Consider the following 21,999-nt stretch of genomic DNA (forward strand, 5'->3'; position numbering starts at 1 on the left):
CAGATAGGTAGGAGGAGAACCAGAAGAGATGAATGTCCCTAAAAGTTAGAGAGAAAAGAGAGCGTCAAGGAGAAGAGGATGATTGGCAGTGTCAAAGGCTATAAGGAATAAATGCTTGCATTGAGTGAGTTTGACCATCAGGGAGTCTGTTGAAGTGGCAGCTTTAGGGTATTAGCTAAGATTAGCACTCAGTGTTAGAGATAGTAGGTTTGCTACCAGCATCTTGCATATCTCCAAAGCAACTGAGGAGCTGATGAAACGAAGACCATCCTTTACTTCCAGGACCCAGCCGTCATTCCCAAATCATTAGGACTCATTGGGAACTGAGCCTCAATTTTCATGCAGGACTGGGTGGAAAAGTCAGAAGTTCTCATTTCAGGGATAACATCTCTAATGTTTCACTTCACATTCCTTAAGTTGGCAAAAAAAAATCAAAATGACAAATGTTGGCAAGTTTCTGGGTAAACTAGCACATTTATGCCCTGTCAGTAGAACTGTGAATTGCTCCATTAATTCTAGAAAGCAATTTGGAAAATCCTCTACTCCAATTATTAAGCTGAAATATATTTTGACCCTAAATTGCCACTGCTAGCCTTATATTCCAAAGGGTTAAATAGAAAGAGGGAAAGGACCAATGTATGCAAAAATATTTAGAGCAACTCATTTTGTGCTGGCAAGAGCAAAAAACTAAGAGGGTGCCCATCAAATGGGGGATAGCTAAACAAATTACGATATGTGAATATAATGAAATACTGTTATGCTGTAAGAAATGATCAAAGGGATAGTTTCAGTTAAACCAGGGAAAACTTCTTTGAACTGATGCAAAGTCAAGAGAGGGCAACAATTTCCACAGTGACGATACCATTGTAAAGACAAACAACTTTGAAGGACGTTAAAATTCTGATTAATGTGATGACCATCCATGATTCCAGAGGACAGACAAAGAAAAATGCTCCTCACCTACAGAGAAGTGATATACTCAGAGTGCAGAATGAGACTTTTTTGGGGTGGAATATTCATGGCCAGTGCTTACCTATGCTTGACCCAGATGTACTTCATTATTCATGTTTGTTACAAATGGGTTGTTTTTCTTTTCTTTTCTTTTCTTTTTCCTTTCCATTCAGGGTGGAGGGAAGCAGAAGATAGAAGAAACAGTTCTATTAAAAATAATATTGACATAAAAAAATTTCCCTGGTGAGCAGTTTTCTAGACTATTGTCTTGATTATTACAATATAAACCCTTTGAGAGCAAGGACTGTACCATTTTTAAAAAATGTATCCCCGACCCTTAGTTCAATGCCTGGGTAGTAGAGTACACGGACATAGTAAACACTTTTCTGCCTTCCCATGGTCTCATCTCCACTCCCAACCCTACCTCACAGAAAGAAGGGGAATAAATTTTCCTTGTCTGTTCTTCTAGCTCAGTCCTGAGCCTTACACTTACAAAGTTTTCATTTTCCTGGGGTTCTTCTTGTTCTTTCTATTTACACAGGATACAGTTTCTTTTGCTCAAAAATCTTTCAGGGTCTCTCTTGTGAAGTACAAATTGTATAGGTTTTGGCTCACGTCCATGTATGTGGGTAGAGAAACTGTCTTTCAAAGCCCAGAACCCAGGGGAAGGCCAGATGACAGGAAATGTTTTTGCCTCTTCCAAGTGACCAGTTAGCATTTAGGTTCCTTGGATAGACATGTTATTAGCACATCTTCGAAGAATACCACACTTAACTCACCCTCAGAGAAAAATAGAAGTCATATATTAAGAAGAAGTGAGAGAACATTTACCATGTTGGGGATGTAGCTCAGCGGTAGAGCGCACGCTTTGCATGTGTGAGGCCTCGGGTTCGATCCCCGGCATCTCCATTGGGGTTTGTTGTTTTCCTTAGGACTCACCTCAATTCCTCTACTCTGGGATTCTCCTTCCAGCACTCCAGGAAATATGGAAGCCACTTGTTAAACTAGAAAAGCAACCCTTCAAACAGTAAACAGCCCTCGGGCGTTATTAGAGACCTGGTCTCTTGGGGTGGTTGCAATATGTGAGGGAACCAGTGGGCCACCATGGAAAGCAAGTCGCCTCTTTTTTCGTGACAAAAAACAAATGTCCCCCTGCTAACCACTAGGGGGAAAGAAGCTGAGGCCAAAGAAAGCTCTCTGAGAGCTTTGGAAAGGCGTTTAACTATAAGAGACTAGTGACTAATACAGCCAGAGGGAGAGACTCTTGAGGACCGCAAAGTTTGGAAAAAACCCTCCTCCCATTGCCCCAAATTATGCTCTCGAAACGTCACAGTCAGATTCAGGCTTAGAAGTTTACCCTTCCTAGGCCAAGAGTCTCTGTTCTTCTGTCTCTATCTCTGTGTCTCTCCCTTGATCTTCTTTCCCAGACAGCCCCTCTTGCTCCAAGGCTTCTCCTTTCCCCCCCTTTCCTTTACCTCGAGGAGGCCCTGAGCTGAATCTTTTTCTTTCTGCTCCTTCAGATAACTGAAAGTCTATCTCCTCAGTCTAAGACTTCTATGCTAGAATTGCCAACCTCTGAGGTGTTAAAAGTAGAGCGCTTATTGATATGTACTTTCTTTGAGATATTGGGATTGTTTCGGAATCTTAGCATGTCGTCTTCACTTTTGATCGACAAAAAACATCTCTGCCATTCCACTTCCAAAAATTTGGAAGGCAGACATTGTTATAGTTTGTAAGGGGCCCAATGAGCTTATGGTCACTAATCTTTTGAGTTTCCTTGGACGATTTACTTGTGAAACAAGGAAGAAGAATTTGCAAAGGCCATAGAAGCAAGTATTCTACCTTCCACATACCTGGAAAGCAAGGAGAGCTAGCTAACCTCCCATGTATAGACTTCATTTTTAGGAAGTTTTTCTTTATATACAAACTAAAATTATTTGCTTTCAGTTTCATCTTCTATTGCCAGACTGATTGTCTATTCCTTCTTCCACCTGATAAACCTTCAAACACTTGAAAACAACTATCATGTACTTAATCCTATCTTCCTTAGAATAAACACCTCTATTTGGAGGCTTATCTCCCTCCTCAGTGCACCACCCCTCACCCTCAGAGAGAAGCTACAGGATTGAGTGTGTGTGTGTGTGTGTGTGTGTGTGTGAGAGAGAGAGAGAGAGAGAGAGAGAGAGAGAGAGAGAGAGAGAGGGAGAGAGAGAGAATTATGAGAGCCTTGTGATCTAATCTGAGATGAGTAATCTGGAAATTTGATGAAAGACTTTCTGATCCACAACACACAGAGACACACACACGTATACACACAATCACTTCAGAAAGTATGTTTTGTTTGGATTCTATGTCTTGGTTATACAAAGGGACCATGGGGTTTATTTAATGGTATCCATGGATGCTGCATTTGTTCCTTGATAAATATCTGCAACAAATAATGAATTTACAGTTCCTTACTGTTCACAATTTAGAAACCAATACGGATCATGTTTTTAATAAAATACTGATACAAAAGGCAATGTAAAATCTGAAATTCTAAAAGTGTTCTTCATTGTTCACATTTTAAAATACATGTATCTAGATATCTAGACATGTCCATATATATTTATTAGTCTTCTCTGGATCCATAACCTCAAAGTGAGCAGTATCTACATCACTGAAAGGGGCAACTCATCCTCTTATCTTCAGCCTGTCCTTAGTGTCCAAACTCTGCCACTAGTCCCCTGAAGAGCATCTCCCCCAATGTACAGTGGAGGCCTTCCTCTATTCCTATGGAAATTCCAGGGATACCAAGGCAACAGTGGAACTCTTCCCTCTTATCTCTACCTCCTCATATACAATCAGGTCACCTTTTCCAGTCCTACACATCTTAGCTGATGTGGGTGGTAGGATGATGGGATGACAAGTTATCTGCTTATCACTTATCTTAAAAAGGAACATCAGCCCCTACTCAGATAGCTAGTTACCAATGGAAAAACCTAAGAAACAAATGTCAGCATTAGTGATAGATATTTGGTGGTAATTTAAATTAGGAGTAGGGAAATGGAGATAGTGTTTTTAAGTTTTATTGATGTCTTTTCGTTTTTGCATCACAATCATTTTAGGATACAGTCTTTTCCCCCACCTTTAGTCAATGAGACTTTTCCTTGTAACAAAGAAAATCAGTTATGGAAAACCAACTGTTTGCTTGTTAGACAATTTCACTGAGGATGCCCATTTTTTGACATTATTGGAATTCTACAATCCTCGCCCCCTCCCCACAAGGTTATTAATGATGCCTAGCAATTCATCTTGGTGCCAATAACTTTACATTTATTATTATGTTTAGGAATTTTTCCCCCTCCCCCCAAAAAAGGCCAAAAAACCCCTCCCCTCCCCCTGTGATTGCTATGCAGGATCTTCTGTTTACTAGGCAGGTATTAAGCCACAATGCAATCTTGCTTCCATTCAAGGAGGGAAAAAAAGAGTCTCTTTCTTAGCTAGCCAGTTTAAGGGACATCCTTTTCCCCATCTCTATCTACTAGACTTGTAACCTTCCTAAGCCATCTCCATTCCTCCACTGGCTGCTACAAGAAAGCCACCTAAAACCCATAACCAGCCCAGCTCATATTTATGAGGACCATTCCTTCTCCTGCTTTTCTCCTCCATTACAGGACAGCCCAAGAACTCCACACCCAGAAGGGACTCAAATGAGTTTTAAGATCTAGTTAAAACAATTAGCTCATTTTAACACTTCAGTTAATATAATTGCCCCTGTTTACTTGGTTTCCTTTCCTTTGATTTTAGGGAATTTGTTTTATTTGAAAAGCTATGAGTTCAGTAACAATATCTTCTAGTCTCTAGTTAGGAAAAATTAACATCTAGGCAGAGGTTGGGCTTTCTGCCTAAACTTAGGTTTATAATTATCTTTAGTTAAGCCCTGGCTTCTTTATGATAGAGGCAAAACCGGGTTTACTGTAAACATTTAGGTAACAAAATAGTAGATTATATCATAATATTTGTGGATAGATAGGCATGGGGTGGAAATGAGGTTAGGAAGAGAGCCCATCATTTTTTAGACCTTCCCTCCCAGCCTGGATTCTCTTCTCTGTGATGCCTGCAGAGCCAAGAACTTGACTCAATTATCTCCCTTCTCTGCCACAGTTCAGTTCTCCATTCGCTCCAGTCTTGCTCCAATATTTCAAATCCAGATGCTCAAGAATCTCTTCTTCCTGCAAATCTGAGATAATTTTCCCCTGTGATACTAAGAGCTTAGGAAGAGACCCAGTCTCTCACACAATAGTTTTGGTGGATTCAAAGACCCTGTTTCCACTCAATTCTAATTGTATGACTGAAAAAAAAGAGTTAAGTTTTTGATTCAGTCAAGGCACCAGAACCGGATGGGTGATTTCTTATAGGGTCTTTCCCCTACCCCCAATAGGAATCCCATAAGACAGCATTCAGGCCTAGGGGTCTTCCAACCTCCATTGGCCTATAGAAAATTTAAAATTTCATTTTGACAATTCAATGCAGGGAGCACTTTTGAAGTGTTATGTTGCAGGTTTTTCACTGTGTGAAGCAAAATGTAGTGAAAGACAAGAAACAGATGGGCTCTCTAGCACTTCCTTAACCTGATACCTTGATTTCCATGAGATGGTCTTCCAAAATCCAAAGTTAATCTATTCATCTGTATAGCTCCAATTGTAGTGTCTAACACAAATGACTGAAAACCATATGCAAACTATTCCCCTTAATCCAGCACAACTATTGGCTGACACTAGACTCTAGACCATGCTTGTTGAGTAACTGGCAACTCACCTTCTGCCTGTCAAGTCCTGTCAAGTTCTTTTATCTGCCTCACTCTCCCCTATCACTTTCATCTCTTCCCCAGAACAAAACATCCTTTCCTGGTTCCCAATGCTCTATATATGAAAAGCTCTCTTATTACTGTCTCTTTTATTTAAAAAAACCAAAAAACCTACATCACCACTGCATAGCACAGTGCCTGGCACATATTAAACACCTTTTTGTCCACCTAATTTATATATTTTAGAGAAGCTGGCTACCTGCATTGGTGTGCATGATACTGGTCCAGTATTTGGGGACACCCCTAGAATATATAGGAAAAGTGAAAGAGGTTTGGAATACTAAGGAAAAAGAGAGAGAGGCATAGGGAAGAGACTACCTAAGAAGCTCTAAAATGTTTTTGGCGGTCTTAAACCATCAGTCTTTTTGATTAACACCAGAATGGATTAACCGATTGCATCACAAAGAAAAGGTCCATACTCAATACAAACAGAATTAAGAAATGAGATTGTAAAAGAGGGAAGGGGGAGGAAAAAGAGAATGTGGGAGAGAAGGAATTACTTTCTTTTTATAGTATTTTTTCAGATTACATGTAAAGACAATTTTGAACATTCTTTTTTTTTATTTTGAGTTCCAAATTTTATCCCTTCCTCCCTTCCCTCCTTCTCCCTCAAAAGTTAGAATCTTAAATTGCATGAGCAACATATTTCCATATTAGTCTTGTTGTGAAAGAAGAAACAGATCAAAAGGGGAAAAAAACACAAAAAAGATAAAGAAAGTGGAAAAAGTATGTTTTGATCTGCATTCAAATTCCATCAATTCTTTGTATGTGAGTAATGAGTCCTTTGTAATTGTCTTGGATTGTTGTATTGCTGAGAAGAGCAAATTTATTCATAGCTCATCATAGCACATCACTGCTGTTATTGTGTACAATGTTCTCCTGGTTCTGATCACTTCACTTTGCATCACTTCATGTAAGTTTTTCCAGGGTTTTTTTTCCTGAAATCCACCTGCTCATCATTTCTTATTACACAGTAGTATTCCATCACAATCATATACCATAACCTATTCAGCCATGCTCCAATTGCTGGGTATCCCCTCAATTTCCGATTCTTTGCCACCACAAAAAGAGCTGCTGTAAATATTTTTATAAACATAAGTCCTTTTCCCTTTTTTTAATGATCTCTTTGGGATACAGACCTAGTAGTGATATTGCTAGATCAAAGGGTATGGACAGTTTGATTGCTCCTTCGGCATAGTTCCAAATTACTCTCCAGAATGGCTGGATCAATTCACAACTCCACCAAGGAATAATTTTTCAAGGTCTAGTGAGCATGAATTCTCCCCTCCTGCCCCACCCCATTGAAACCCACAAAATGTCATTGTCTAAGTCCATAATTTGGAGTAGTTGCAAACCCAAAGAAAAAGTCAAAGTAAGAATCAGAGAACAGTTCTTTCATCTCAGGGGACCCAGGATACCAAAGCTAACCACAAAGACTGTCTTTATTTTGATCCCCAAGAAGGGCTTTCTAACTAGAAAACCTACTAGCCTGACTCCCACTTTGAACCCTGGGTGGAGCTCAAGGAGGCAGCCTGTAGATGATTCCTTGAAAGGGGCCAGGCACTGATGGCTGGGCAATGGAATGGGACAAAACGAGAAAGATGAGGTGGCAATTTTTCCCCCCTGATCCTAAGGAAATGAATCCAAAGGCATCCACATAAATAGCTTTGGATATCTCGGCATCCCATGAGGGGAGTGGTATCTTTTGATTCCTTTTTCAGCTTCTTCTTTTGGCTTGAATGTGATAGTCTAAAAGGGTGAAGCTTATAAGTCCTAATCTGTGATCCATTGAGAGTATCAGGAGGTTGGGGGGAGTCATAAATAGGAAGAGGGTTTTACCAAACTTTATTGTCCATTAGTCCTTCTATCTGCTTTGGTGGCTAACAGAGTTGAATGCCTGCTTCCTTTAAATTCATTTGGGAGCATAAGGGGGCACTGAACTCATTACAATTATTTCCTGAGGTCAAGACCACCAGCATGTACCCAATCTGTTTACTCTTTGGAGAGCAGACTCACTCACCTGGGTTAAACAAGTGTCTGTCTGTTCCTCCCTATCTCTGTGCCTCTCTCTCCCTTGGAATTTCTCTCTTCTTCCTCATTCCACTCCACATGAGGCAGGCCCACTGAGTTCCCTATCTCTCTGCTCTTACCAGACACCTTTGAACTGAATTATTTCCCCTCTGCTCCTTCAGAAAAACAGAAGTCTTTGGGACTTTGGAAATCTGTGTGGGGACTCCCCCCATTCAGATTTGTTAAAGGCAGAGAAATGATTGCCAGAATTAGCACATACTCCTAGTGTGTTGAATTCCCTTTCATTCCACGTAGTTGCCTGCACAGTCTCAGTGGTCTCTTTTGGGTCTAAATCTGATCTTTGCCACCTGCTTTGATCAGGATGTACTTTTTATTTTTTTTCTCTTCCATCCTTTTACAGAGTGTCTTTGGAGGGAAATGCCTTGGGAATTGGTCCCTTGAAAAGCATGTGAAGTGTTTTGTCCCCTCAAAATCCATCAAAACTGCCTGTAAAGGAGCCTAGGAAGTAAAGTCCTTGCATTGACCTTTCTAAATCCAGTGATATCCACTCATCAATCCTAAGGTCTGATCCCTCCTTCAGCTACATTGGGCATTGAGACACCTTGTTCCTTCTCACAACCACCCAACCCAACCCCCGAGGCTTTGATTCCTTAGAAGGAGGGTTCCAGGCATTAGGTGACTATGGCCTGTTAGTGATGTTTCTGGGTCTAGGGAAAATAGGTTGGTGGTAGGAAGCTTGCTTAGCATGTCAGAGACAATGACTCCATCCCCCATTTTTTCTTCCCTTCAATTCTCTCCAGAATTCCCAACCAGTCATGATTTCTCCAATGCAGTCCAGGAGTTGATGGAATACAGGCCCTACCCACCTCCATCTTCATCTAGTAGTCACCAGGAGAAATGAACGACCTGGATTTCCAGGAAACTTGAAGACCTCCCCCTTCATTCCTGCTAAAGCAGCTGCATCCCAGGTGCTTGGCTCTCGTGACATTCCATCCTCTGAGAATGTGTCATCTGAATCCTCATCAGTCTTGAAGTGAGAAGATGAAAAAACCCTCCAGCCTAAAAATCCAAAAGTCCCCGGCAGGATGTTGATTTGCTCGTGCTTGAGAAATTTCACTGTGATGATTGTGACTGCTTCACTCAGAGTTGTCCTTATTCTTCTCCCATCCTCAGGATCATAGCCTTCAGTTAGTCCAAATGGTTTTAAAATTCCTTTTCCTTACTGTATTTTCCAGGTTTTTTTTTTAAATATGAGATACCTTATTTACTTCTATTTGTTCCAGTTGTAGATTTTGTTTCTTACTATTCCATGACTGCTACACAAAAGATTTTGTAACTCCTGTGCTAAGCTGTGAATTCTTCTTCCACATCTTTCCTCTATGGTTCTCATTTCTTTTCCAAAACTTTCATTTAGCAGTTTCACTTATAAATCCTTTTTTTCAGTCATTTTCTGAAGTTGAGCTCATGAAAATAAGCCTTCCTGATTCCAAGCCCAATGGGCTATCTACAGTGCCACCTTGCTGCCCCTACTAGCTCTGTGACCCTGTGTAAATCACTTAAGCCTGTTTGCCTTTGTTTCCTCAACTGTAAAATGAGCTGGAGAAGGAAATAGCAAACCACTCCAGTATCTTTGCCAAGAAAATCCCAAATGAGGTCACAAAGAGTTGGACAGGACTGAAAAACGATTGAACAGCAATATGCTCCAGGCACTGTGCTGAATTCTGGGGATACAAATACGAAAAAGAACGAGTCCTTGCCCTAAAGAACCCAACAATCTAATGAGGGAAGACAGTAAACAAAAGGAAGATTAAAATAGAGGAGGAGGAAAGAAGGTGGGAAAGAAGATACTTGGTGAGGGGTCACAATGGAGAAGTAGAAAGTACCACGGCTTCGTGGAAAAGGAAGAGATGGTTGGCGTGGGTGTCCTCCTAAAATGAAGGTTTGGGGCGGAGCTCTTCCCTCTGCCCTCCAATCAGAGGTGCCGAGGGTACTGACGAGGTGTGAATACCATGACTGATTCGTCCTGAGGTTCCTTATGAAGAGGTTCCTGGAGGCATGATGAAAAAGTCTAAACTAGTGCAGCTTTCCTGGGTCAGTCAGGTGCCGGATTTAGAGTCTAGAGAACTGAATTCTAATCATGACTCTAATGGTTTTTTTCCTCTTGTAACCGGAGAGCAATTACTGAAAATCTCTGGGACTGATTTTCTCCCATCTGTAAAACGAGGATAAAGTTGTAGTTTGTTCTCCAGACCTGAAAGGGTCTATCTCAACCATGTCACAGTCTTGATCAGGCCGCAGTTTCCATCCTGCCAACCACATCATTTTACAGATTTCCCTTGCAAATTTTATCTTGGGTGCTGCCTCTTCCAGTTGTCCATTGGTAATCGTCTGAAGGAGCCCAGAAAGTGAGACACCTTCAGTTTCTTCATTCAACTACATCTACTCCCCTTCCTTAAAATCGAATCCCTTTTTTCCACCACATTGGTATTTCCCACCGTCCCCTCCTTGCTCTTTCTTTCCCTAGTTCTTTCCTGCCTTTAGGATTTCTATTGCAAATGTCTATGCCAAAGAAAGCCCTAGGCGTTGAATAATTTTGGCCATCTAGAAACCTATTAGAACCAGTCCGTCGTGTGGGGGATTAGCTCAAATGGTAGAGCGCTCGCTTAGCATGCGAGAGGTAGCGGGATCGATGCCCGCATCCTCCAGTCCAGTTTTTCCGTTCTTTGGACATAACACCTTTCAGTTATCCCAAAATGTGATGGAATGTAGAACGGTCCTTGGGGCTCCGAGGATGATCCACTCCATTTATTCGAGAATGTCTTCACTGACAGGGCTTCAAAAGATCACCGCTTACCTAAGGTATTGGACTCTTATGCCCCCGCCATCCCTGGTGAACTTGTAATCCTGCCTTGAAGATTGAAGAAGAAGCTGTTCTCTAACCTGAACATGGAAAGTCTCTGGCTGGATGTCAGGTTCTGTAGCTTGTGTTTAGAACTTTTATTGTGGTAATTCCACGCATTCGTTCTGTGCCTTTTCAGACTCTTCCCTACGCCTTCCATTCCTCTCTCCACCTGATAAAATCCTACCCTTTCTTGGCAGTCCAATAAGAGCATGCCTGCCCTGATGATCGTCTGCAATGTCCTTCCCTACAACTTTGCTTCCCACTTTCCATTAGAGTTCCAGTTAGCTTACGGAGGAATGTCGCTTGCTATCTTTATCCATTTTGGTGTTATCGCCTTGCTAGGTAGGAAATAGGTTCATGGGGTTTTACCTCGACTTTATTACTCCCTGTGTCCCAGTCATAGGGTTCTGCACATAACAGAAGGCAAGGCAAGGCAAGAGGGAGTTATTAAGCAGCCGTGTGCTAGACACTCTGCTAACCCCTGGGGATACCCACGCCTTTTTAATACACATGGTGGAAATGCTGCTTAATGGTTGGAGTACAGCCACAAATTCTCCTTCGTGGATTCTGTAATGGACTCTGGCAAGCGTTATAGGCACCTGAAGCCTTCATTACTCCTGTGGCCTACTGCGAATTTGGTGCCCATCTCTAAGGAGGTTGCTGCACTCTTTTGCTAATTCACGAATCATATGTCCTCTGTCTGAGGGAAACATATAAGTGATATTATTACATACAGCCCAGAGAATGGAATCTATCTGGGCCACTCAAAACGTCTACTCTGGGGTTAATAATAAAAGTTTCCAGATTTCCGTTTGGGTCTGCCATCTAGTGGGGAATCTAATAAATAGCTCCTCTTTGGAGTAAATGGTAAATGTGTCCAGTTAATGGTCAGTCCTCTCCCACTGGACTTGCTATGCTTAGGCTTTATTTCTTGTCTCTAGCTTAGAATGATTGTCTGCCCGTACAGCACAGTCTTCAGCTGAAGTCCAATGACTTCATCAATGTGGCTGGTATGACGATCCCTGCAAATGAAAACCCATTCTCCTATACTCAACCTGATCTTGTGCAAATTCTGCCACCAACCCTCCCGAAGTCGTGAAAGTCCTCCTCTAATTTCTATGAGCATTTCTGCCTTTACAAGGGCAGCATCCTAGCTCAGTATACTTTGCTCCTGGTAAACATAGGTTTGCTTTTACAGATAATTTCCTAGCTAATGTAAGTTAGAAAGGGGGGAAAGAGGATATTCAAGTTATCTTCTTGGGACATTTTTAAAAAGGAACATTAGGAACCTAAAGAGCTGTTTTACAAGAGAAAAGAATGGGAAACCACTGAAATGTCGCTACTGTGAAAGGACTGGGTTGATTTCAGGGAGTCAGGGAATATGAGCTTGGGGTGATAACCTTAATTCCTGTAGGGAAAAGAAAAGAGGGTTTTTTTAAAAAGTTTTATTGATTTAGAAAAATCAGTAATTTTAGGATATTTTCATTCCCCATAAGCCCTTCCTTGTAACAACAACAACAATAACAAAAATTAACCAAGCTTTTACATTTTGATAGGCAATTTCAATGAGGAAGCTAATTTCTTTATGCTAGTGGTATGGTTCTAAAATCCTCTAGGCTCTAGATTACACCTAACACTTCACCTTGGTGTCCTTAACATTATATTAGAAAAAAAATTTTAGCTTATATTTTAGCCAAATAAAATTATTTTATTTTTACAACAACAAATTAATAAATCTTAGGATGTCAGAGATAGTCAGTATCCAGACTAATAGTTTGGAATTTCATTTGAGATGTAAATGAATCTCCTTAAATCCTTTGCGTAAATTGAAGACTCTCTTATTCCTGGTATCTTCTAACACTATTCCATCCTACAGGCCTGAGGTTTCTAATCTAACCCATATCCCCAAAGTAGTCTTCCAACATTTACCTGAAGACCTCCAATAGAAAAGAGTTCCCAAGCAACTCATTCTCATTTTCTTTTTGTTTAAATAACAAAACATTCCTATTTTTTAAAAAGTGCTGATATTATCTTAATTTTCAAATATATCCCTTCTGCCAACCTCTGTGAGTCAGTAGGGAGAGGTACAATATTTAGTTCTAACTAGGTAGTGCAGTGGAGAGAGGCCCAGGCCCGAATCAGAAAAAACTTTTTGAATTCAAGTCTGACCTCAAACACTTACTAGCTATGTGACCCCTGTTCAAGCCACTTCAAGACTTTCATCATCAGTAAAAATGAACTATGGAAGGAAATGGAAAATCACTTCAATATCTTTTTTATAATTCAACTTATATTTTTTAATTTTAAATTTAATATTTTATTTTCCCCATTGTATGTATAAACAAATTTTAACATTCAGTTGGGTTTTTTTTTGTTCCATATTTTCTCCTTCCCTCCTTCCCCTTCCCCACCCTCATTGAGAAGGCAAGCAATTTGATATAGGTCATACACAAACAGTCACACAAAACAGATTTCCACGTTAGTCATGTGGTGAAAGAAAACATTAAAAAAAGCAAGAAAAGTAAAGAAAAACTATGCTTAGATCTGCATTCAGACTCATCAGTTCTTTCTCTGGAGATGGATAGTATTTTTCATAATAAGTCTTAAAATTGTCTTCGATCATTGTATTGCTGAAAATAGCAAAGTCATACACAGTTAACTGGTCATCCTACACCATTGCTGTTGCTGTTTACAATGTTCTCCTGGTTCTGCTCACTTTGCTTTGCACCATATAAGTCTTTTCGGGTTTTTCTGAGAGCATTCTGTTTGTCTTTTCTTATAACACAATAGTATTCCCTCACAATCATATACAACACCTTGTTCAGCCATTCCTCAACTGATAGACAAGATCCCCTCAATGTCCAATTCTTTGCTACCACTAAAAAGAGCTGCTATAAATATTTTTGCACATATAGCTCTTTTTACTTTTTGTTTTTCCCCCCTCTCTTTGGGATGTAGATCTACTAGCGGTTTTATAGCCCTTTGAGCATAGTTTCAAATTGCTCTACAGAATGATTGAATAGATATACAATTTCCCTAACAGTACATTATTGTCTCAATTTTCCCGCATTCCATCTAACATTTGTCATTTTCCTTTTCTGTCATATTAGCCAATGTGGTAGGTATAAAGTGGTAGCTCAAAGCTGTTTTAATTTGCATTTCTCTAATCCATGGTGATTTAGAGCAATTTTTCATATGTCTATAGATAACTTTGATTATGGTATCTGAAAACTGCCTGTTCATATGCTTTGACTATTAATTCAGAAATAGTTCTTATTTCTATAAATTTAACTCAGTTCTCTAGATATTTGAGCAATAATGTCTTTATCAGAGAAATTTGCTGTAAAACTTTTATGATTACTATGTATTCCCTCCTCCCATTTTATTCCCCCCAGCTTATTCTCCTCTTTCTCTCCTTTCACCGGGTCCGTTCTCAAAGGTGTTTTGCTTCTGACTTTTACCTCCCTCAATCTTCCTTCCCTTCCATCAGCTCCCCCGCTCCTTTTTTTCTCCTCTTACTTTCCTGTGTGGTAAGATAGATTTCTATGTCCAACTGCCACTCCAGTATCTTTGCCAAGAAAACCCCAACTGGAGTCACGAAGAGTTGAACAGGACTGAAAAATGAGCGGACTAATTTCTATCACTTGTCATTTTTCTTTTGTTATTTTAAGCCTGTATGTATTTGCTTATGGCTCCTCAGGCCTGTAGGATGGAATAGTGTTAGAAGATACCAGGAATAAGAGAGTCTTCAATTTACGCAAAGGATTTAAGGAGATTCATTTACATCTCAAATGAAATTCCAAACTATTAGTCTGGATACTGACTATCTCTGACATCCTAAGATTTATTAATTTGTTGTTGTAAAAATAAAATAATTTTATTTGGCTAAAATATAAGCTAAAATTTTTTTTCTAATATAATGTTAAGGACACCAAGGTGAAGTGTTAGGTGTAATCTAGAGCCTAGAGGATTTTAGAACCATACCACTAGCATAAAGAAATTAGCTTCCTCATTGAAATTGCCTATCAAAATGTAAAAGCTTGGTTAATTTTTGTTATTGTTGTTGTTGTTACAAGGAAGGGCTTATGGGGAATGAAAATATCCTGAAATTACTGATTTTTCTAAATCAATAAAACTTTTAAAAAAAACCCTCTTTTCTTTTCCCTACAGGAATTAAGGTTATCACCCCAAGCTCATATTCCCTGACTCCCTGAAATCAACCCAGTCCTTTCACAGTAGCGACATTTCAGTGGTTTCCCATTCTTTTCTCTTGTAAAACAGCTCTTTAGGTTCCTAATGTTCCTTTTTAAAAATGTCCCAAGAAGATAACTTGTATGTATTTGCTTATGGAGAAAGCTGACTGCTTATGGGAGAGGAAAAAAGTTAAGAGGAAAAATGATCGCTCCTTTACAAAACAAAAACAAACAAACAAAAAACATTCAGTCAGAGACTCCCCAGTTGCCCACTATATAGACTCCGGATTCTGATATTCAAGACTCGGCTCATTCTCAAATTGCTCCCCATCAACTTCTGGCCAAATTGAATTAGCTCTTTATCCCTCATTCTGTCCAAGCGCTCTACACTCTTTGTACGTTTCCTTATTCACACTGTGCCCCCATGCTCTCTTTGTTGAAGTCCCTTCCTTCTTTCTAGTCCACCTTCCCCAGGAAGCCTTCCTGGGCATTACCTCCCGCCACCACCCCTCACACCACACACACACACACCTCCTTCCTTCCCCTAGTCTCAGAGGAGCTGAGTTAAAAATCTCACCTGCGATTCTTAGTTCTTGTTACTCTGAGTAAAATACAATTTCCCTGAGCTTTGGTTTTCTTTAATCCCATTATCTGGCCCCTTCCCACCTTTTCAATCTTGTTACACCTTACTACCTTCCATGGACTCTGTGATACAACGACACTGGCCTCTTTGTTGTTGCCCCTCACACTGCACTCCATAGCCACACTCTGAGCTTTTTTACCCGTTGTCTCTCATGCTTGGAACCCTCCTCATCCCCGTCACCACCTCTTAGTTTTCCTGAAGTCTCAAATCACGGCCTTTCTGCAAGAAGCATTACCCATCTTAGTGCCTTCAGTCTGAGAATGCCCCCAATTGATCTTATCTACACAGGGTTTTGTATTTGAATTCTTTATTTCTACTTTGTAGTAGTTTTCTTAATGTCTCCCCCACCGACTCGGTGGTGCTCGAGAGCAAGGTCTGTATTTTAGCTTTCTTTGTATCCCCAGTGCTTAGCACAGCACCTGGCACTTAGTAAATACTAGCTAGCTGACTAGTCAGCTGAGGTCTCCTCCAGCTCCCATCCTTCCTCAAAGGAATATTACTTTTCCTGTTCTCCTAGGAAATCGGTGAGACACAGGAGCTGGGGGAAAAAAAAAAGGCCCCGCTGGGATTCGAACCCAGGATCTCCTGTTTACTAGACAGGCGCTTTAACCAACTAAGCCACGGAGCCAAGACTTTACTTTTCCCTCCATTCAAGCAAGAAAGAAAAAAAGGAGGACGAAAAATAGCCCAGATGTTCCCTGACACTTCCCTTTTCCTGATTCGCCAGTCCCGGGCACACAGAAAGGTTACCTGGCCTTTTCTTGTTTTCCCCTTCTCACCACTCCTCACCACAGCTTTCCCGGTCCTTTCCCGGTCCTCCTCAAGAAAGCAGACTCTCGCCCAGAAACGCGCCAGCCGCACCGTCCTGCTCAGTCGTCCCTCCACCAAGCTCCCCACCTCCACCCCTTTCCTCCGCTGCTCCTCTCCTTCACCACTCGACATACCAAGTGACCCTCTGCTCATTGGCTACAGCCCCTACCTCGCCACCAGCCTCCACGATGGCATTCCGGGACAGCTAGCCTCGCCTGCAAACAAGCAAGAGCGCCGATTTCGATACGCTTCAAGGCGCACCGAGCACTGATCCGGTGCCTGCTGCGCCCCACCCGACCCTCCCTACGCTGCGCTGTGCCAGGAGGTAATGTGGGATCAAAAAGCCAAAACCAGAAACACTCCCGCTCCCTACCTTTCCAGGGTCCCGCAGCAAAAGACCCTAGACGGAACGCAAACGCAGTCTTCCTACGGCCCTTCAGCTAGCTCCATCCCTAATGCTCCCTCCCCCAGCCAGTCATCGGCACCGAGCCCTTCCTTCTGTGCGCCCTTCCGCGATCGCTCTCCTTGCAAAGGATTTTAGACGGTGTGGACGACGGGAAAGGTCTGGGATGGAGCCCCTCGAAGAGCTCGCAAGTAGCCCGTGGCTATCCGCGGGGCTAGCTTTCTCTTGCCTACTGGGACACTTAGTTACTCTTGCCTCGCCAGCAGGATCTGAGGTTCATTCCCTGCGGGAGCCCCGCCACGAGAAGTAGACCCTCCCTCCCCCGCCTGAATCCAAGTTCGGAGAGGGAGGGAGAGATGGAGCGATGGAGCGGACAGTTTCTCCTTCTGCGCTCTCTTCGGTCCAGCCGCCTGTCGTGCAACCTCCAGCCTTCGCCCTCACGACCAGCAGGGCACCCTGAGCAAATGCGCCCACAGCCAGCCAGCAGCCTCCCTCCCCATCACCTGAACAACCGGGAGCTCGGGCTTCCGCAGCCTGAAGGCGACGGGTTCGAAAGCAAAAGACCTAAAAAGACTCGCCTCTGAAAGGATCCCGCATCCCGTTTGGGTTAACTGCTTTCAGGGCGAGACGCAAGCCGGGTCTGGGGGAGGCGGCGGGAGGATTCGAACGCGAGAGCCCCACCCCGAGCACATAGGCAGGAAAAGCCTTTACCCGCTCAGCCACCGAACAGAAAGCAACTCCTTCCTGCTTTGTTTAACGGAAGTCGAAACAAACTCAGGCGGCGGCGGCGGCGGCGGCGGCGGCGGCGGCGGCGGCGGCGGCGGCGGCCAGCACAGCTCCTCCGCCCGACTTCCATCTCCGTGGCGTCCCTTTCAGGACCACGCTGAGCCCTTCATTACCTGCGCCTGGGTCCCTGAACCCACCGAGATCGGGGGCGCGGGGAGCAGAGGTGGGACTGTTTGCCTGTCCCTGCCCCTCTCCTTCCCCGCCACTTAGTCCCTGTTCTTTGCCCGCCGCCCGCCTCCGCACAAGCGCTGCAGCTCGCTCTCCGTTTGCTCAGCGAAGACCGGCCCTAAAGTGCTTCATGCCTATTCCGGGCTTTGGGAAACGGCCCGGACCAGACCCGCAGAAAGAAGCCCCTGCCTGGTGTCAGAAGGAAGCTCCTGGGGACTAGAGTCCTCGCCAACCCAGCCCAGCTGGGGCCGCGTCCGTCCCTCCGTCAAAGAGCCAGCCAGCCAGGCGGCCAGCCATCGCACACAGTCTCCTGGGAAGGAGCCCTAGGAGGGGCGGCCCCTGCCCTGGCTGTCCCCGCTTCCATCTGCCCTCAGGTTCTTTTGGCCTTCCCTGCTCAAGCCTTCTTTCAGGTCCGAGTCTGGTTCTCGCTCGGCCACGTGATCACCCCTGGGCCTGACTTGGACACTGGTTGTGTGTGGCCATCTAGATGGCTGTTAGGATTGCTCTGTCACAGTGGTGTCAGGGCTGGGGGATTAGCTCAGATGGTAGAGCGCTCGCTTAGCATGCGAGAGGTAGCGGGATCGATGCCCGCATCCTCCACTTTTGATTTCCCTCTGCCTCTGTCCTCCTCACCACCTCCCAGCGCCACCACCCACCTTCCCAGCTTCCACCATTCCCCTGCTTAGCAGTCTGCTCAGCCCTACATGAGACCTACACGCAGGCCCTCACTTAGGAGCTCCCTGAAACTCGCCCTGCCCGACACAATGTTGCTCCTTGAGGCCACAGGGTATCCCTTCGACTTCCCAGGGGTGACGCAGACCCTTCCTTGAGACCGTTTTGAAGCAGCTTTCCTATCCACCACGTCGGGGAGACTTTCTCGGTGAGCTGAGAACTGGACACAGAAAACCTGCTGCAAAACACGAACGAGTGCAGAAATGAACATTTCAGCCACTCTGAGGCCCCACTTCAAACTCCTTAGACTGGCAAAGAGCACCTCTTTCTTCCCCAAAAAGAAAAATAACTAACGTCTTACTGGTTCTGGAAAAGCCCAGTAGGGCTCTCTCCAGGTGTAGCTATGTGATTTGCTCCAGCCACTCTGGGAAGCAATGTATAACTGCACTCCCAAAATTGCTGAATTGTGCATACCCTTTGAGCCTGTGATTCCACTAGATACATATTTTAAACTGCAAATGCAGGAAATGCTGTAATTAATCTAAGCATCTCCGACCTTGGAGGGTTTTTAAGGGTAATTTAGGGGTAACTATAAATTCTTCTTTGGCATTTAAATTGGGCCCGGTCAGACTGATAAAAGTTAAGCCTAGTGTGGATAGTTAGAATTTCAAAATATTTCCAAATCAATTTTAATAAAATGAGATGCAGAAAAAGCCTTTGACAAAGATTTGCTCCTTTGTATTAAAAAAAAAATAGAAATCATAGGAATCAAAGGACTATTTCTTAATATGATAAAATATTCATGGCAATATAACTAAAATCACAATCCTACTGAAACTGATTTACAGATTTACTGCCATACCAAAAGGGTACATATATGTGTGTGTACATATATATGTATATTCATATACATTTAGTAACAAAGTTTAACCTGATGAATGAAAAAGGTCAACAATAGAAAGTTTAATAATGGAAAAAGAAAAGTGAGATGGTTGCCTACTACTACCACATCTTAAACTATATTACAAGGTAATAATCATCAAAATGATATTATGTATAAAATAGAAAAATTATAAAAAAAGAAAAAGAAAAATTGATCAGTGATACATATTAGGTGCACAAGACTTAGAAGCAAGTAGAGTAGCATAGTGATTGAAATACCTGGGCAAGTCACTTAACCTCCATCTATCTCAGTTTCCTTATCTATGAAGTGGAGGTCTGAAAAATAAGATAGTTATGACTACAAAATGAGATATTGCTTGCCAAGTGCTTTGCAAACCTTATAGGAAAACTAGGCCTCAGTTTGGTTGTCCTTTCTCCAAAGAATGTGATCAAACAGTTCTTCAAACAAGAAAGTCAAACTATCAATAACAATATTTTTAAAATGTTCCAATACACTGTTAAAAAGACAAGCAAATTAAAATGCCTTTGAGATTCAACTGTACAACCATCATGTTGGCAAAGATGACCAAAAAAGGAAGATGACAATTGTGGGAGGGACTATTGGAAGACAGGTACAGTAATGCACAGTTGGTATCTATATATATTGGTCCAGTTATTCTCAAACGCAAAATTGAAACTATACCCCTCAGATCACTAAAATAACTTTTGAGTCAGTGATAATGTTACCAAATCTGCACCTAAAAAAGATCAAAGAGAGAAAGGACCCATATGGACAAAAATATTTAAAGGCAATTCCCCTCCCTCCCCCCATTGTTTTAGTAAAGAACTGGAAACAGGGTGCCCATCAACTGGGAATAACAGTGATATATGAATGAAATGCATCACTGTATGGTGAAGAAGTGAGGAAAGGGCTAGATTCAGGAAAAACAAAACAGAAACAAAAACTTGAATGTCCTGTTTGAAGTGATAAGAAAGTAAGCAAAACTAGGAAAGAATTTATACAAGGACAATGGCATTATAAAGGAAAAGAGCTGTGGAAAATTTAAGAATGTTGATAATACTGATGACCAATCAGGCCGCCAGAAGATTCAGGAATCATGCTTCTTACCTCTTGGCAGAGATGTGATGGACTAAATGTGTAAAAAGAAACATATAACTTCAGACATGAGACAGTGCACCGATTTATTTATTTGCTTAACTATGCTTTTTTTTTTTGACATGAGGGAGTACTTTTGTTTTTTGGAAGGGGGAATGATATTGATATGGAACAAAAAGGTAACAAGCATTTATTAAATTTTTACTAAGTACCTGGCATTGTGGTAACAGGGAAGTGTTGAGACTATGGTGTTAAATTTAATATAGACAGTAAAAAAAAGGGGGGGATAGGGACTGGACCCCTGATTTCATTGCCTTAAGGAACTCTAGCAACCAGAGAAAACTACCAATGCAGGTTGCTAATTCACGTGCACCTTATAAACTCAGAGCACAGGTCGAAGCAAAGTAAGACTCACCCAACATCACACAGCTGGTGTTATGTCATCAGGAGCACTTGAACACAGGTTTCCCTTCATTTAAGGCCAGTTCTCTTTACAGTACAACATACTGTACATAATAGAAGTTTACATGATCACACATAATACCCCGTTCTTCTTGTATTAAAAAAGTTCATGTTTGTTAATTTTATAATAATGAAGAAAATTTTGAAGAAAAATATAAGCAAAAGCTGCAACTGTTTGTATCAGGAAAAACAGCGGAATCTCTCCCAACAGGTTCAAGGTCAAAGCAGTGGAGTGTACACTGCCTACACTATTGTTTTCATACGGTGCTAGAAATGCCAACTACAGGAGCTAGATGGAGGAGTTGACAGATCACTGGCTTTGGAGTCAGACAGATCTTTCCGAGTTCAAATCTAGCTTCAGACACTTAACTAGCTATGTGATTCTGGGTAAGTCACTTAACCCTGTTTGCCTCAGTTTCCTCATCTGTAAAAAGGGCTGGAGAGGAAATGGCAAAACCACTCCAGTATCTTTGCCAAGAAAACTCTAAAAGGGGTCCCAAAAACTCTAAACGGGGTCACGAAAAGTCGGATCGGACACAACAACAAAAGAAATGGAAGAAAAAACAAGAAAGAGCAAGAGGAAGAAGAAGGAAAAGAAGAAAAAGAAATTGAAGAACTAAGAACTGTCAAAGAGGAGGCAGAATAGAAGAGCCTGAACCTGGGGCCAAAAACCCTCTATTGACATCCCAGCTCGCACAACTCCAAGCTTCATGATGCTAAATGTAACACGGCTTCACAGAGCCTCAGGAAAGTCTTTAAAAATAAGTTTCAGAGCAATTCCCTACCTACACTAATAAAGAGAGTTTCACCACTCCGTTAAAATTTCAGGTCTGGACAAAACTGGATGTTTATTAATTAGAAAATTGATATTTGGCTCATTTCTTCTTATTTTAAATTTTGGAATAATTGTTCCTTCCTTCCTTTTTCTTCTTTCCTTCATAATCTGACTCTTGCTTCCTTCTAACACTGTTGGAGCTACGGGCCTTATATCGCTGGCTCAAGGGGCTGAAATGTTCATTTCTGCACTCGTTCGTGTTTTGCAGCAGGTTTTCTGTGTCCAGTTCTCAGCTCACCGAGAAAGTCTCCCCGACGTGGTGGATAGGAAAGCTGCTTCAAAACGGTCTCAAGGA

At 42.1% G+C, this 21,999-nt stretch overlaps 4 non-coding genes across 4 annotated transcripts; 3 read left to right on the forward strand and 1 right to left on the reverse strand.

Annotated features, from left to right (window-relative positions):
- The first annotated feature begins 1,788 nt into the window (after positions 1-1,788).
- Positions 1,789-1,860, forward strand: TRNAA-UGC (transfer RNA alanine (anticodon UGC)). Its single transcript has one exon. It is a non-coding gene; the product is annotated as a tRNA-Ala (tRNA).
- An 8,603-nt stretch (positions 1,861-10,463) lies between these two features.
- TRNAA-AGC (transfer RNA alanine (anticodon AGC)) lies at positions 10,464-10,536 on the forward strand. Its single transcript has one exon. It is a non-coding gene; the product is annotated as a tRNA-Ala (tRNA).
- A 5,587-nt stretch (positions 10,537-16,123) lies between these two features.
- On the reverse strand, positions 16,124-16,197 carry TRNAT-AGU (transfer RNA threonine (anticodon AGU)). The gene has a single exon. It is a non-coding gene; the product is annotated as a tRNA-Thr (tRNA).
- A 2,066-nt stretch (positions 16,198-18,263) lies between these two features.
- TRNAA-AGC (transfer RNA alanine (anticodon AGC)) lies at positions 18,264-18,336 on the forward strand. The gene has a single exon. It is a non-coding gene; the product is annotated as a tRNA-Ala (tRNA).
- The last annotated feature ends 3,663 nt before the right edge of the window (positions 18,337-21,999 follow it).

The sequence above is a fragment of the Phascolarctos cinereus genome, unplaced genomic scaffold (assembly GCF_003287225.1).
Source record: "Phascolarctos cinereus isolate Bilbo 61053 unplaced genomic scaffold, phaCin_HiC Scaffold_9;HRSCAF=440, whole genome shotgun sequence".
Lineage (NCBI taxonomy): Eukaryota > Metazoa > Chordata > Mammalia > Diprotodontia > Phascolarctidae > Phascolarctos > Phascolarctos cinereus.